Source organism: Emys orbicularis, chromosome 13 (assembly GCF_028017835.1).
Source record: "Emys orbicularis isolate rEmyOrb1 chromosome 13, rEmyOrb1.hap1, whole genome shotgun sequence".
NCBI classification, from domain to species: domain Eukaryota; kingdom Metazoa; phylum Chordata; order Testudines; family Emydidae; genus Emys; species Emys orbicularis.
Window position 1 is genome coordinate 43715355 of NC_088695.1, and position 18274 is coordinate 43733628.

General features: G+C 42.3%; 1 protein-coding gene and 1 non-coding gene across 2 annotated transcripts in view; one reads left to right on the forward strand and one right to left on the reverse strand.

Moving 5' to 3' along the window:
- The window catches only part of PRKCA (protein kinase C alpha), a 295766-nt gene that overhangs the window by 214562 nt on the left and 62930 nt on the right, over positions 1-18274 (reverse strand). The window lies entirely within an intron of this gene.
- TRNAQ-CUG (transfer RNA glutamine (anticodon CUG)) lies at positions 11408-11480 on the forward strand. Its single transcript has one exon. It is a non-coding gene; the product is annotated as a tRNA-Gln (tRNA).

Here is an 18274-nt window from a genome sequence, read left to right on the forward strand (position 1 = left end):
TACTTCAGCACAAATGGGTCAGACAGGGATAGGAAGGTTCTAGTATCTTGTCCGGTCTCACTGGTTGTTTCACTAGCAGAAGTTGGATTTACCCCAGTTCGCTGCTATACCCATATTTTAAACAGTCTCTATCAATGCTGTTATAGTTTCCATTATAAATGTAAGTGTTTTAAATTACAGGAAGAGAAATAAAAATAAAAATCTGTCTGTAACTCAGCACTATTCCTCCCAGTCAAGTTCCCGGTAATTGAAAAACAATGGATTTATTTATTCTGGAGCTCCAAACTGACTGTAGGTAACTTTTAACTGATTTATGGAGGTGAGTCAGCTTCTGGAACAAGCAGAGGATGAGTAACAAAATAAGAAACAGGGAAAACATTTGTGCTCAACACTGTTACTTTAAAGGAGTCTAGTGCTGATGTTATGTGGCAGACGTCCTGAGGATCTGACACACTATTTCTGTTATCATAGAGTTTAAGACCAGAAGGAACCACGACATTGTCTCTGACCTCTAGTATCTATCACAGGCCACTAAACAGCACCCAACCACCTCCACACCCCAAGTCCAACCAACAAAATTAGACCAAGTATTACAACCCTCAGGAGACTAAACTATTGCAGAGAACAGGAGGGACTGAGGTGCACCCATTCCCCAGGCCACTGCAATGGCAGGGAACTGATTAAGTGAGATATACCCAGATGATTCCAGCAAGTGATTCTGCACCTCATGCTGGAGAAGGTAAAAAAACAAAACAAAAAAACAAAAAACAACAAAAACTCCAGGTTCCTGCCAATCTGTCCTGGAAGAAATTACTTCCTGATCCCAAATATGGCAAACAGTTAGACCCTGAGCATGGGGGCAAACCCCACCAGCCAAGTACCTAGAAAAAGAATTCTCAGTACCACCGCAGAGCCCTGGCTTGCCCCATCCACTGTCCCAGCCTCAGCCATGGTATCTCTGATGCTTCAGAGGAAGGAGTAAAAAATAATAATAATCATCATCATCATCATCCAAGATTACATCTGGGAGAAGAGATGGGTTGCCAACTTTCTAATCCCACAAAACCAAACACCCTTGCCCCGCCGCTCTCCGATGCCCCGCCCCTTCTCTGAGGCCCTCCCCTACTCACTCCATACCCCCTCCCTCTGTCGCCCACGCCCCCACCCTCACTCACTCATTTTTACTGGGCTGAGGAAGGGGGTTGGGGTACAGGAGGGGGTGAGGGCTCTGCTAGGGATGCGGGCCCTGGGGTGGGGCCAGGGATGAGGGGTTTGGGCTGTAGGAGGGGGCCCAGGCTGGGGTTAGAACTGAGGTGTTCAGAGTGTGGGAGGGGGCTCCAAGCTGAGGCAGGCGATTGGGGTGTGGGAGGGGGTACAGGCTCTGGGCTGGGGATGCGGGTTCTGGGGTGGGGCCAGAAATGACGGGTTCAGGGTACAGGAGGGGACTCAGGGCTGAGTCAGGGGGTTGGGAGGGGGTGTGGGCTTCGGGAGGGAGTTTGGGGGTGGGTTGGGGCAGGGGGTTGGAGTGTAGGCTCTGGGCAGTGCTTACCTCAGGGAACTCCCCGGAAGCGGCGACATGTCCCTCAGCTCCTAGGCATAGGGCGGCCAGGAAGCTCTGCGTGGTGCACGCTGCCTCCGCGTGCAGGCGCCTCCCCCGCAGCTCCCTTTGGCTGTGGTTCCCGGCCAATTGGAGCTGCAGAGCTGGCACACAGGGTGGGGGCAGCGTGCGGAGCCCCCCTTGGCCACCCCTGAGCCTCAGAGCCAGAGGACATGTCGCCACTTACGGGAGCCGCGCAGAGCCAGGTAGGGAGCCTGCCAGCCCCACCAACTGGACTTTTAACGGCCCAGTCAGCGGTGCTGACTGTAACCGCCAGGATCCCTTTTTGACTGGGTATTTCGGTCGAAAACTGGACACCTGGCAACCCTTGAGAGGAAGGGGAGGAATCTTTTCCTGACCCCTGCAGGTGACTGGCTGAAATCTTGAAGCATGAGATTTAAAGACAAGACATGAACCAGAAGGGACTCCCAGGATTGTATGCCCAGCCCCCCCCCACCATCACCACAGTCAATCCCATCACACAATCCCACTCATAAATTTACCAAAGTCTACCTTAAAACAGGTTATTTTCCCCCACAACTCTTATTGGGAAACTATTCTAGAACATCACCTTTGTTCATGCTTCTGTCTCTGTTTCTTTCTCTACCATCATTGACCTTGAATTCAGTGGCAGAATAATAGGACATTTTTGTCAAGACTATTTCCCCCACACACACACACAACTCTATCATGAACTTAGTTCTGATGGAGCTAGTTGCAGATGCAGTGACGGACTGTTTAACCAAGAATTACTTTAGCCATGTATTTAAACTTAATTCCCATGCTGCATAACGTCTCTATGATGGGATTCTGTATAACCAATTTTTTAAAAATATGGTTTCACTTTGGTTTACGAATTTCTACAAGTCTTAAAAGGCTTTTAACATTTTTGCAAGTTACTGTTACATAAAGTGGATGGGGGTTTCTACATATGTTTAGAGGAAAACAACAGATGACCATGTCCAATTCTCAGAACAGTAGGTATTAAGCACATGTGGTAACCTTTTAGTGAGGAATTTATGTGTATTCACAGTGACTTGAGCACAATAAAACCACTACCTGCAAAGGGGTTTCATGAGTTCATTTTATTGGAAGTGCAACATATTCTGCTTTAATTAGTCACACTTTGGGAGCAGAGAGGCATTAAAACTAGTGAAAAAGACTACTGCTTTTCTTTCTGACTCATTACCAGACCAGCATTCAAGTTAAACTTTTAGTAAATTATCAGTTTCACTGGAAGCTCATAAGAGCTCATTGAAAGCAATATCTAAAGGTCTGGCTTCTTTTGTACTATTATGTAGTCTATAAAATGAGGGCATGTTACATTTATTAAAAAAGATTAAAGCCAGTGGTACTGTTTCACTTTCCCTCATTTCTTGCCAGAATCAAGGTTTGAGCTCATAAGTAAGAAGACAACTTTTGTATTCTTTATTATTTTTTTGTATATTATTTTTTAAAATAATTTAATAGCCCTATTATACTGATATACTTTCGCAGTGTAATCCAATGCTCTTTGCTGTGTTAAAGCATTAGGGCATTTTCACAGGAAGTAATGAAACATTAAATTGTTTCCCATTAATGAAAAAGAACATGGTTGTTTCCTTTCCTCACTGCATCGGCCTCAGAGCTCTTATTCGGTCTTAGAAGAAGAGTTGAAAAGTTCTTAGTTAACACCCCCCCCCCCCCCCACACACACACACACACAACCCCCCCCCCAAAATAAAAAAAACCAACCAAGCAAGAAAATGGATTGGCTTTCAGATGTATTGACAGACAAAACTACATCATCAGATTCATTTAGCGATGCTATTAACAGCCTTGATAAATATGAAACACATAATGTAAAGCATACAGAAGAATATTGATTAGACTAAGAAGCTGTGGAAATGAGACATGCCTGATGTGGTTTTGCTCCTTTCAAAAGAGAGGCAGTAAATCATTGAACATTATGGGGAGAAAAAAGGATGCTGAAAGCTATTCATTAGTGACAAATAAGCTACAGGGAACTTTCTAGTTCAGTTAATAAAATCCAACCATGCTCCTCGTGAAAAAGTCCATATGTACTTCCTCAACAAAGGCCTATGTGAGCCAAAATGTTGGTCCCCTTATGCTTGATAATAACTGTAAATCAGTCTAACAGCATTTCAATGCAAGTAGAACACTAGATTAAGTAGAACATTTTGAGAAGGGCTAAAAAGTTTTAGAAAACCGGTGTAGTTCAAATTTAAGGGAGGTTTACATCTGTGTGAATTTTGAAGTTGAGGTGCTCTGGTTACATTGGAGAGGGGTATAAAATTTAGTGAGAAACAGCATGCATAGTTTAGGAAGTTTGGAAGTTACCATGCCATTAAATGCAATTTGGGAAGCATTCCAATTTATATTTGCTATGCTAAATCTCACCATATGTTCACATTGTTCGCTGAATTAAGGAGATCATCATCTGAAAGTCTGATTTATACCAAAAGTCACAACCTGTTAAAATTATGAAGCCAGGATTTGGTCAACAGCTTCAAGCCAAGTGTTAAATGTTTCTATTCTCCTTTCTCCATTTTTCAGAAACAGAACAGATGTTATTCAGTTCTGATTTCAACCAGGGGAGTACAGACATTTCGCCATATAATTAAAACATTTTCTACAGGGACTTGACCCTATTTTACTCTGCAAGTTTCGACTTAATGAATTCTGGTTCACAATTCTAGTGGGGAAATGAATTTTTCATCCTCATTCTCAAATGAGCTTTCTGCAGACATCAAAAGAGTTTGAGTTTCTCACATCAGATCAGAGAAGCAGAGTACTATAATTCAACCTTAAAGATTTTTTGTTTGTTATTTACTGATATAAGTAAATCATCACATATAGAAAAGCACAGATGTATTCAAAAAGAGAACACACGAAACTGAATTCCAAAGAATCAAGCAAATGTTTTAAAGAGCTATGATGGCATAAAATTATCTATCCTTGGGGTTGCCACCTGGACGGTATTCAACCAACACTACTGCATTACAAAACTATAAATGATTTTCAACACAAGCCTGTTAGTGACCGTTACCTTGTTTTAACAGCACGGGAAATTTATTTCTGTCCTCTGCACCCATTGCTCTTAAGGCTTCTTGCCTTTTAAAAATAGTACAGATAGTTATTAAAAGCATCCTTGAGTCTATCCTGTAACTTGCTGCTGCACTTCCCTCTGCATAGCTCTCAACTTGGAAATAACTAACAGGAAAGTGACTGATTCTAACAGAGTTGATTTAAGAATAGCTGGAATGAGGCAGAACAATAATAATAATAATATTCTTTGCAATTTTTTCGTGTTTGCATCCCACAATCTCAAACCTCTGTTAAGCATTATACCCCTTCTACAGATCTGGAAAGTGCAGCATAGAAGGAATAATTTGTCTAGCGCCACACAGACTAAGAGCGTACTGACATAAAATTTGCACCAATTTAACTAAAACAATGTTTAAAGGGGGAAAGTGTTGTTGTTGTTTTTTACACTGAGATAGGTACCTCAATGTAAAATACTGGTGGGAGACACAAGGCACAGGTAAAAGCAAGTTAGTCGAGGTCAAAACTACAGTGTCTTTAATCCACTAGGATTTTACATTGAGACAGCTATCTCAATGTTAAAGCCACCTGTTTTTGCAGTGAAGACATATCCTAACACTGATTTTTAAGTCAATTTAGTTAAACTGATTAAAATCATTATATGGACACACAAATTGATATAAATTAGATGTAAACAGATCAATTCTCCAACACAGGAAGGTCTGCACTGCACTTACAAAAATCAATTAAAAAAAAACAAAAGTTTTCTCAACTCTTTGCAACTTTTGTGTTTAGAAAAGGTCTAAGGACTTGTCAACATTATAGATTTTTGCACTGATGTCACACACTTGCAAGCCCCATTGTACATCACATCTACACTGAAGGGATTTGCAGTGAAGTCAATGGAACTATTAACATGATTAGAATTACTTATGTACACGCAACTGTTTGCACGATGAGGGCCTATTTTCAGGAGTGGCGCCAGGGTTTTTGGCGCCCTAGGCGGGGGTCCTTCCGCGCTCCCGGTCTTCGGGGCACTTCGGCGGCGGGTCCCGGAGCGAGTGAAGGACCCGCCGCAGAATTGCCGCCGAAGACCCAGAGCGTGGAAGGACCCCCCGCCGCCGAATTGCCGCCCCCCCCAATCCTCGTGCCCTAGGCAACCACCTAGGTCGCCTAAATGGAAGCGCTGGCCCTGCCTATTTTACAAAGCAAGGAACAGAATGCAGGGAGTATTGGTGCCCATGCTTCAATATAATCACTTAACTATACTTAATATCAAAAGTAGATCCAATCAAAACCAACTTTCTAAAGCTATAAATCCAACCTAAAGGCTGATGATGAAATGGGAAAATAGGAAGAGGCCAAAGGGAAAGAAAAAGCACAAGAAAGGGCTGGATTCATATATGGAAAATTCTATCAGGTCATGATGCTGGCCCTTTTGAGATGTAGGGCAGTTAGCTTACAGCATTTGGGCTGGGTTTGTGACAGTGAGAAAAAATGTTTAGCAATATAGTTTCTTATTTCCACATAGTCTAGCAGGAATCAAAAAGTTATTAGGGTTGCTAATTTAAAAATATCCTATTCTGGGGTTTGAATTCCTTTCATGTTTCAAAATGTTTTTATATTATTTAAAAAGCTGGCAATTCGTGTTCCCTCACTAAAGTACAGTAAGTGCACAGTAAGAAAAGAGCATGTTTTTAATCCCTTTTTAACTAATACATAAATCTGATTCTCATAACTGCCAAAAAAAATTCATGAGATGCCTACCATTTGCCTCAAGGCATTACTGGTGTAATCAAGGGATTTCTAGATGCAGGAAGCCCATATTTGTCCTGTACAGCTGTGTCTGTCACAGAACCTTCACGTTTTACAGCACACTAACGATGAAAATGGTGCATCACTAGACAATGTCTGCTAGCTCACTGTAAACTTCCAATAAGTACCTTTTTGTTATTTTTCGCATTTAGATTTAATTTTAATATCCTGCACTGGATAGGCTCAATCACATTCTTCCCATCACAATATCATATAGAATCCTAAAACTTAGGAATTCCATTTCCAGGCCTGGAAAAAAAACCTGGGTTCTTTTTATCAACATGAGCTGATCTGACAGTGTCATTTAGAATAGTGATCAGGGAGAAGAGAAGATTGAGATTATAACTGGAAAGAAACAGTGGACATGAATGCTCAACTAGATTTGATAAAGGCACACCTCATACCTTGGCATTAGCCTTTTCAATATTAGCTGACATGAAAGAATGCACAAGACATCCTGACAACACCACCTCCCATACTTTGCCAGCTTTTTAGGCCTTGTCTACACTGCCACTTACAGCGCTGAAACTTTCTTCGCTCAGGGGAGTGTAAAAACACCCCCCTGAGCGGGGCAAGTTTCAGCGCTGTAAAGTGGCAATGTAGTGTACCAGCGCTGGGAGCTACTCCCCTCGCGGAGGTGGTTCTATTACAGCGCTGGGGGACCTCTCCAGCTCTGGAGTCGCGACTACACAGCCACGTTAAAGCGCTGCTGCGGCAGCACTTTAACTTTGGCTGTGTAGACATAACCTAAATAATATAAAACTTACACACCATCTTTCATCATGAAGGATCTCTCAGTGCTTTGCAAATACAGGAGTGTCTTCATCCACTACTAAGGTAGGGCCACTTCTGGAATGGAACAGCACACAACAGAACTACACAACACAGCAGAACAGGCAGTGAAGAATGTCACCCCATTCAGCAGGGTAAAGGATGTTTGATCAAACTATCAAGGAATAGGCAACCTCTGGGGTCTAAGGAGGGTAGCAAGGAGGGACAGGCTCAACTGCTCCAGACTTTTCCCTAACCCCCTCCCAGAGAACATGTGGAGATTGCACCTAAACCGTACGGGGAGGTTTCCCAAGTATGTTCACTCAAAGGAAGATTCATTAAAAGTCAGGTGTGCTTTTTCACCTATGTCACATCATCCTGGAGGCCCAGTTTTAGGTTTACAAGGAGTAAAAGACAGCAATTTAAAAGTTTTACATTTAATAAGTGGTGTTCATCATTTTGTCAGAACTTGCAGGAAAATCTTCACCAGTTGAGATACCCTCCCTACAAATGGGAATGAGGGTAAGAAGATTCAGAGGTTTTTCTGAAACCTAGGGGTCACGCTGAAGACGACCAACCCTAAATATTGGTTATATGACATGAGGTCATTTAACACCATCAGACCCAAGTAAATACCTAGTGTTTTAGAAGGTGGGGGGAGATTTAACTATCCCCATTAAAATTAAAAGTTACTAAGGTTGCAGCACGTCTCTTTAAAAATCTATCCCTGTATCTGTATTTCATTCTCCTGCACAACCTGATCAATATCCTATTCCAGTGACAGTCCAGAGAAAATTAAGGTAGAAAATTTTTTGGGAGGAGTGGGAGGGCATGGCACGGAGGGAGCAAGAAAGGAGGATATGAATGAATTATGTATGTTTTGTCTATTGTAAAACTGACAAATTCATTTAATGCAGAATTCCCTGTGCAAGGTGAGGGTTTAATTACCTCTAAAAAATGTTCTAAGGTAAAAGAGAGCACAGTTATATTAATATGAATACAAACGTGACCTAGTCATCGGCGGAACCCAATTTGAACATCGTGAAATTCACAAGCTCACATGCTGTTCTCCAAATGGCAGAGATAAGAATCAGATTGACCATATCATGATCAATGGCAAACGGTGACGCTCACTGACACATGTGAAAGAGAGAAGGGGTGCAGATGTTGGCAGTGACCACCACCTTGTGACAGCTTCCATCAAGCTAAAACTGAGAAGTGTGGGTCCACCAAACAAGGGACCTAGACATTATGATATTGACAAGCTAAAGTCCCTTGAAATACAGAAAGTCTTCGTTCTGCAGTTAAAGAACAGGTTTCAAGCACTTGCAGACCTTGATGAAGAGGAGGAGATTGCGGATGAGGAGATCAACAAGAAGTGGGACAAAGCGACAGTAATTTATAAACAGAGCAGTGAAGCCTGTCTAGGCTAAAGGCAGAAGAGAAGGAAGGAGTGGATTACACCCAGCACATGGAACGCCATAGAAACCAGACAAGCTCTGAAGAAGAAAGTTTTAGACAAAAAATCCCAGAAGCTAAAGGACAAATACCACGAGCAGTATAGCCAGGCACACCGGGAAGTCAAATGCCTTGTGAGAGCAAACAAATGGAATTATATTGATAAGCTGGCAACACAAGCAGAGGATGCAGCTGCTCGTGGTGAACAAGGAACCGTCTACAAAATGACGCGGCTTATCAGTGGTAAATGGCAGACACGCACAAACACTCATCAGGAATAAACTGAACAAAGGCCACCTACTAACAACCAAAAAAGAACAAGAAATGCACTGGAGAGAGCATTTCAAAGAATTGCTGAACCGGGAGCCACCTAAAGAGGAAGCAAACATCCAGGAGGCAGAAGACTATCTTGATATCAGCACAGACACCCCAACTAAGGAAGAGATCATTCAAGCCATCAAATCCTTAAAAAATCGGAAAGCTCCTGGCAAGGATAACTTGAACACAGAATTGTACAAGGTAAATCCCAACTTAGCAGAATCTATCCTGGCCCCTCTATTTACATCAGTCTGGGAAAGGGAAAAAGTGCCATAGGAGTGGACCAATGGGGTTATAGCGAAGATACCAAAGAAAGGAACTCTCAGTGATTGTAATGGAGTGGTATCACACTTTTATCTGTGCCAAGCAAAGTATTGTGTAAGATCATAGTCCAGCGTATATCAGAGGCAGTTGATAGCATTCTCAGAAAAGAGCAAGCTGGTTTTCGGAAAGGGCAAGGATGCACAGACCAGATCTTCACTCTACGAAACATAATTGAACAGTGCTTAGAATGACAACGGCAACTCTACATAAATTTCATAGACTTTGAGAAGGCTTTTGATAGCATTCACAGGACCAGCCTACGGTGCATTCTGTGGGCATATAAAATTCCTTTCCATATAATCAACGTCATCAAAAGCTTCTATTTCAACTTTACATGCAGTGTTGATCATAGTGAGCTTAGTTTTGAAGTCAAAACAGGAGTATATCAGGGGTGTGTCATGTCTGCAATCCTCTTCAACACTGCCATCGACTGGGTAATGCGGCGTATAACGGAAGACATGCCAAGAGGCATTAAATGAACACTCTTCTCATCCCTTGAAGACCTGGACTTCACAGATGATGTTGCTCTCCTATCACATACCCAACACCATATCAAAAAAAAAAAAAAAAAAAAAACATTCGACAACGCATTCAGCGAGCAAACTGGACTGAAAAATCAACCGCAATAAGACAGATATCATGACCTTTAATATTGCCTCACCATCACCAGTACAGATAGAGGATTATGTTCTCACCAATGTAGAAACATTCACATACTTGGACAGCACCATCAGCCAGGATGGTGGAACAAGCCAGGACATTCGGAACAAAATCAATAAAGCCAGGAACACCTTCAGGAGCTTAAATACAGTCTGGAAATAATCAAAATACAACACCAAAACCAAACTCAAGATTTATCAGAGCTGCGTACTTTCAACACTACTTTATAGTGCAGAATGCTGGGGAATGAGAAAGTATGACATGTCCAACCTGTCTTCATTCCATACAATCTGCCTCAGAAAAATCCTCCGTATCTTTTGGCCCAGAATAATCTCAAACCAAGATCTATTGACACAGTGCAGCCAAGAGGATCTGATCACCATCATTGCCAGAAGACATTGGAGATGGATCAGTCATGTGCTTCAGATGGAAACTGATTACATCACCAAAGTAGCAATAAGATGGACACCTGAAGGCAAGTGAAAACGAGGCTGCCCGAAAACAACATGGCGAAGAGCTGTGGAAGCCGAGCTGAAAAACCTGGGGCACAGCTGGGAAACCATTGAAAGACCTGCCAGAAACAGACAGGAGTGGAGGAGCTTCGTCACTATCCTAAACGCCAGAAGTGTAATAGGAACATGATGATGATGATGATGATGATATGTGTTAACATGCAAGGCTTTTCTCTTCTTAAAGCTGAAAACACACTCAGCTACTGTTCATACTTTATGTTAGTAATACTTTATACAGTACCTTGCAGTTTTTAGGGATGTGTATTTCATAACTTCACCAAATGACACATATACCACTTTTTATTAGCAGCACTTAAAATTGTAAATGCATCTTTCCACAGGTAATATAAAACTGTTTCAAACAACGGTTATATTCCCAGAATTTTAAAATTATAGATGAATAAAAAAGACCAAATAAATATAAGTATATAATCAAAAATTGATACATTCTGCACTGTAATTATCATAGGTAGCTGGTACTTTATAGTAAGCTGAATTCTTCTGCTCAGCATCCCAATGCCTAACTGACTTAGGAATTTAGCAACCTAGCGTCACATAGGGTCCAAAGTCACTCCTGAAAATGAGCTTAGGATCCTAATTCACATAGGCATTTTTGAAAATTTTATCAGCCCTCTTTATTGACAGTATTTCTAACATTAAGCTAATCCATTAGGGACTGAGATAAAACAGCGATGGACATGGTGTGAGAAAACTAGAGAGAGAAGAGGTAGTGTGTGGAGCAATGGGGAAAGGGACCGCAGACTCTTCTATTGTTTTTACTGAGTTATGTAATGTTAGTTCTGTAAATACACAGCTATTACCTTGTAAATGTACAATAGAACTGCACAGGGTCTCTCCCAAATCACAGGAAAAAGTGTCCTATTCTATGTATCATATGATCATTTAAGACCCAGTGGCCTAATGGATAAGGCATCAGCCTCTGGAGCTGGGGATTGTGGGTTTGAGTCCCATCTGGGTCGTGCCGATGACACATTTTAGGGGGAAGGGATAGCTCACTGGTTTGAGCATTGGCCTGCTAAACCCAGGGTTTTGAGTTCAATCCTTGAGGGGACCATTTAGGGATCTGGGGCAAAAATCTGTCTGGGGATTCGTCCTGCTTTGAGCAGGGGGTTGGACTAGATGACCTCCTGAGGTCCCTTCCAATCCTGATATTCTATGATTCTACTCCTGCTATATTTTTCCTTCATCAAATTAGTTCAGTTAAACTTCTCCCATGTCATCTTTGTGCTGTGAATCAAGATTTTAAAACATTCCAGAAAACGTACCACATCTTCTGCCATTTATAGTTCTAAAAATGTATGTAGCCTTTATGTGGTTAGACTAATAATTGAATAAGAGCACAGTTCACAGTTCCTGAAGATATATGCTGTACTTTCTCAAATTCCAAGTCTCTATCTTGGCACAAATAGACTGTTTTTGTTAGCATTTTTGTATGGTTGGCAGAAATCGTATATTAAAACCATATCATGTAGTCTTTCTATTCCATAAAGTAAACAGTTTATAAATCAAATGGATTTATAGCACTGCATGTTATAACGACTGCTTGAATCCATTGATTTTAATAGCCATTTCCTAGGTGACCTATTACGATTCTTTGATATATGGCATTCAACTGATTCTTTCAACGAAGCCTAATTAAAATTAAATGAGAAGATGGAACATTTTTCTTTTAATATCGATAGCAGTGCTCTCCGTTTTACAACCTTGCAACTTGCTGAAGATACCCTACTCACAGGCGTATGGCCCCTGGTCCTGCCAAAACAGCAGAACCACCACTGAAGACAATGTCTTCACCCATATCACAGCCTGCCCTATTAATATTCTCTGTTAAATGCTGCGTCCTTGGCCTTAGGAGAAGGATCCTAAAGGTTATGTTCAAAACCAGAGTCCTTATATCTCTTCCTCAATAGCAAAGTTTTAATCAGACACTAGGAATGTCAACATTCTTCTCCAATCACAAAAAATAGCAGGGGGAGAAAAAAGGGGGCATAAATTTGGTTTACTGAAAACAAGAGAAGTGTGGAGAAATTTATCATGTTAATCAACTTAAGGTGTTTAAGGGTGCATCTCACAGACTACAGAGACCAGAACATATCAGTGCACAGTGAAGAAACCCCCGGACCTTGAAAAAAGGAAAAGATAAACCTACAGATAACTGATTACATACTTACTTGTCCAATGTAGTTGACCAAACACCTACAAAGAAGTGACAATGGCCTACGGTAAAACTGAGGCCACCTAGCAGTTTAACTGCTACATCCATACCTGGGACTTTGCTTAATAATGTACAGTTGAGGCATATATCTGTCATAAATCCCTTTCATCCATGTTCCGGTTTGGTTATTGTGTAAAAGCAAGTGTATCACTGTATACTACTTTATTAATTGATATAATAGCTTGGTATCAGGATCACATACGAGACCCAGTACCTGGGCAAGAAACTATTCCACAGTCTGGTATCTTTCGAACTAGATCACTCCAAAGTTTAGATGGAATTATGGGTCCAATTTCAAGACTACTTAGATCTGAGATATCCATTTGGAACAGGGCAGATATAATAAAGCACATTAACTACTTCACATATCAGGCAGTGGAAACAGTTTTCAAACCCATAATTCCTGGCATTGAGGGCCTGGTTACTGAGGAATAGTATATAGTGTATAATATGCATGACATTTCTAAGTTGCTTAACCAAACAAGTAAAAATTCATGTATTGAGCACAGAAAACAATAAGAAAACAAGGGACAATGGTGTAGGGAATTAACTCATAACTCCCATAAGCTGTGCAGATAACTGCCATAACAAGTTCATTAGGGGATATCAAAAAAGGAATTGCCTGATCTTATTAGTGATGAGTACTTCACTAAGTGATATTGTCCTCAGTGTATAAAACAGAGGCTTTCGTGAATTGGCAATGCATTAATCATGCAAACAAATTCCACTTAGCACAATTTGTAATTTGGGGTCAATGACAACACATTCTAATTGTGGCATATGTTATTCAAAACAATTGCGCTCCGTATCGGGGTCTGTTTATACTTCCTTTATGGTATGTTTACTGATACTGGATCCTAACACTGCAATATTGATTAGGGAACATTAGCCAACTTAAGTAGCTTATGCTGAATAAAGCATCTAAAGCGAATGTCTGGATCTACTTCAGCTACTGGTGAATCATTGGGCAATGCAAACCTGGAGGGTACAACATAATGATTGGTGCTCTGTAAACTGATATGTATGTAGGTGTGATACAGCAGAACCTCAAAGATACCTCAAAGAACCAGTGTTACGGACTGACCGGTCAACTGGATACCATGTGAAACTGGAAGTAACCAATCAGGCAGCGGCAGCAGCGCGCACACACACGCAAATACTACTGGGCCTGCACTACATCTTAAAGGTAGGCACATCTGGGCAGCCTGTCCCCAGCCCCAGCCACACGTGCACGGAAGCCACTTACAGCAACAGGGCCGGCTCTGGCTTTTTTGCCGCCCCAGGCAAAAAAGCCTCCGCCCGCCCGCAGGGGGGGGGCGGAGCCCGGGGCGAGGGCGGCGAGCCCCGGCGGGGGCTCCGCTCTCCCCCCGGCGGCCGGGGGCAGGGCGCCGGAGGGGAGGGCGGCCGGAGCCCTGGGAGGAGGGCGGCGAGCCCCGGCGGGGGCTCGGCTCTCCCCCCCCGGCGGCCAGAGCGCCGGGGGCAGGGTGGCGAAAGGGCGGCAAGCCCTGGCTGGGGCTCAGCTCTCCCCCCGGCAGCCAGAGCGCAGCCGGGGGGAGGGCGCGGGGGGGGGGAGGGCGGCCAGAGCGCCGGGGGGAGGGCGGCGAGCCCGGCTGTGGCCCCGCTCTCCCCGGCGGCCCGAGCGCCGCGCCGCCCCCCTCCAGGTGCCGCCCCAAGCACCAGCTTGGTTGCCTGGTGCCTGGAGCCGGCCCTGTACAGCAAGACGCTGGGGCTGCCAGCCCAAGGCAGCGAGAGCCAGCAGAGCAGGAGCAGCGCTGGGGTCTGCCCCGCTTTCACCCCTTCCCCCCGCCGCCGGGAGGGGGCCGTGCTGTTTTTACTCCCTCTCCCCCAGCTGGGAGGGGGGGACACTGTTTGCACACACACACACACACACACACCCCGGCCGGGAGGGGGACAAGCTTGCAAACTCATGCCAGCGCTGAGTAGGAAGGTCAGCTGCTGCTGAAGCCTGGCCTTGAGTGTCAGCTGCTGGATCTGGAGCCCGAACTGCGCTTTGATCAGTTATGAACAACCTCCGTTCCCGAAGCATCCGTAACTCAGAGGTTCTATTGTATCTTTGACATCGCAACTCCAATGTGAGGTCTCACCAGTATAATGAGATAGATGAGTTAGCTGTTAGCGTCTGTTGCCCCATGAACCTCACCAAGTAGTGACAACCGGGGAGCAGGGTCAGGGTGCTGGGGCTTCCACCGCCCACCCAGTGCCCCTGCCAGGAGTGCCAGAGGAGGTGGGGGGACTGCAGGTGGAAGATGTAGGGAGGGGCCCCCACTTGCTCTGGCCCAGGGCCCCAAAACACCCTAATCTGCCTCTGCTGGTGGGTTACAACTCAGTGACAAATAGAAAGTTCTCTAACGTAGAAACAGATCCTTAGAATCAGGCAAATGTTGTGCTGGAAGGGACCTCAAGAAGTCGTCAAGTCCAACCCACTTGAGCTGAGGTAGAACCAAGTAAACCTAGACCATCCCTCACAGATGTCTGGTCAACCTGTTCTTAAAAACCTCCAATGATAGGGATTCCACAATCTCCCTTGGAAGTCTATTCTGGAGCTTAACTACCCTTATAGTTGGAAGGTTTTTCCTAATATCTAACAAATCTCCCTTGCTGCAGATTGAGCCCATTACTTCTTGTCCTACCTTCAGTGAACATGAATAATAGTTGATCACCATCCTCTTTATAACAGCCCTTAACATATCTGAAGACTTATCAGGTTCCACCTCTGTTTTCTTTTCTCAAGACTAAACATGCCCAGTTTTTTTAACCTTTCCCTATAGGATCCCTAAACCTTCTACCATTTTTGTCTCCCCTCTGGACTCCCTCCAATTTGTCCACATCTTTCCTAAAGTGTGCCGTCCAGAATTGGACACAGTACTCCAGCTGAGGCCTCACCAGTGCCAAGTGGGATAATTACCTCCTATGCCTTACATACGACACTTCTGTGAGTACACCCCAGAACAATATTAGCCTTTTTTGCAGCCACATCACATTGGTGACTCATATCCAGTTTGTCATCCACTATAACCCCCAGATCCTTTTCAGCAGTACTACCACCTAGCCAATTATCCCTCATTTCATAGTTTTGCGTTTGATTTTTCTTTCCTAAGTGAAGTGCTCTGCACTTGTCTTTATTGAATTTAATCTTGTTGAATTCAGACTAATTCTCCAATTTGTCAAGGTCATTTTGAACTCTAATCCTCTCTTCCACAGCAACCCCTCACAGCTTGGTATCATCTGCAAAGTTTATATTGTCAAGTATCAGAGGGGTAGCTGTGTTAGTCTGGATCTGTAAAAAGCAACAAAGAGTCCTGTGGCACCTTACAGACTAACAGACATATTGGAGCATAAGCTGTCGTGGGTGGCTCTACTTTCAATACCACCACCCTCTCAAGGAGGAGTAACCTTGTCCTGTTCTCCCAGAAATGCTGAAAGACACTAACTATCAAATGATAAAATCCCCTTTAGAGCTACTGAGTAGTAGCAATTCTCCTTAAGGACCCTCTTCTCATCACTCTGCCTTGTTCTCTCTCTGATTTTTATGTCAATCTCCTCCTCTTCCCAGTCAGTTTTCATGGCATACAAAAGAATCATATGTTAACTGATTATTGCTAATTAACCTCACAGTAAGGTTCTGCAGTTCATTTTTAGCTATTTATTTTACATAATGACAAAGTTTGGACCAGAATTAACTTCAGATGCTTCACTTTAAAGTTTTCAACACATTTTTATGTTGCATATGAGGAATTTATTCTGTACATACAGATTTTATCCAATCTCTTTCTGAAAATGCACATACTACTGTAAGTTTATGGGGAAAGAAAAATTCATTAAAAAAGATTACACAGAATCCAATTACACAGCACATCAGTTTTCAAATGACATTTGTAACCGTTCATTAGGGATAGTTTTAAAAAAATATTTATCAACTTCCCAAACTTTGCCCCAGGCCTTGCATTACACAGAACATTTGCAAGGAAGACTAATCTCAGATGCATGGATGCGGACACTGGATTAGGACAGAAAAAAGAGCTTTACTTGAAGTTTCCAATGCTTATTCATAGACTATCAGAAGTTTTGTATGCAATACATTATTATCTTGTTTTCTCTTTTAAAAAAAAATAATAAAAAAAAAAAGTTAGGGACCAGAGCCAAGCAATTAAAAGACCAGAAGAAACAATCACCAGTAATATACAGTTTCTAATATAGAAAATGACTTCTTGTTGTATAACAAAGGCTAACATCTGAGAAATTCTTATAGTTATATCTGAAATATAATGAATCGTTTTGGTAGCATCCCTTGAAAACGGTAAGCATTTATTTTACTGTGTATTATCCAGAAATTGTCTTGAACATTTTGTTTATTGACCAATGCCTGTCACCTTCCCTTTGAAGTCAATAAAAATTCAACATGCAGATAAACCGATAGCAGGATTCGGCTGTCTGCACAACATTTTATTAAAACATATTGAGTGATAAGGTTTAAACTGGCATATTAAGGCAACATCCATCTAGTCCCTTCAACAGCTTCTAGTGTTCCAACTGGGGGTTGTTTGTTTATATTTTCCCTGAATCATTCTGAAGACTGACCTAATCCTGCAAAAAAATGGAGTACACTAGAGTTATTCTTAACACTCTGTTCAGCATGCTACTAGTTTTAAGATTCAGTTTAGGCAGTTGGACACTATTCAGTAAACATGCCATCCAACGGACTATTCACACTCTTTAGGGCAGATGCTCAGCTGGTTCAAATCCTTAGCTCAACAGAGCTATGACAATATACGCAAGCAGAGGATCTGCCCTCTCTGGCATTGAATACGTTCTTGAGAATATGGCATAGGAAAGAGAGAGAGAGATATAAAAAGCCAAACAGACAATATTTACATATTTTTCTGGAAAGTTATTTAAAGTAGCAGAACTGAGTGTAATTCACGAAGACTTGAGCTGATGAAGGAAAGTATGCAACTTAGAAAATAGATTCAGACTGTTTTTCAGACTGTCAAAGAACATGACCTGGTACATTCAATGAAAACACCATGTTGAAGGCATGCGTTTCCTGGAATGAAGAGACAATAGGACATTTACTATAAGAAAGTCTTGTAATATTGGCCATCCCCAACAAGATTCATCTGTCATCCTTTGACTGAATATAGGTTAGAGAATAAATCAATTAAATGTTTATAACCAATATTTTGGTCAAGAGGTAATAATCTGCAGGTGAGCAAGAAAATATATCTTTAAACTGTTACCTTGCAGCAGTCCTCTATTATTTCTGTGTATGACTGTAATTACTGGGAGCATTCTCTCCGAAGAGTACGGCTTTTTCCCATTTTAACAATACCATTCAAATCTGACAGTTATTCCTTGAAAAAAGGAAAGTCCACAGAAAACCTATTTGACTCTCGTACTTTCCGAATAACTAATGACTGTACTACATGTTGAATTTTCACTTAAATTATTAGAATTTCCTTATGTCCCTACAGCTAATTATGTGTTTTTGAAATAATTTAAAGATAAAATTTAGTGATT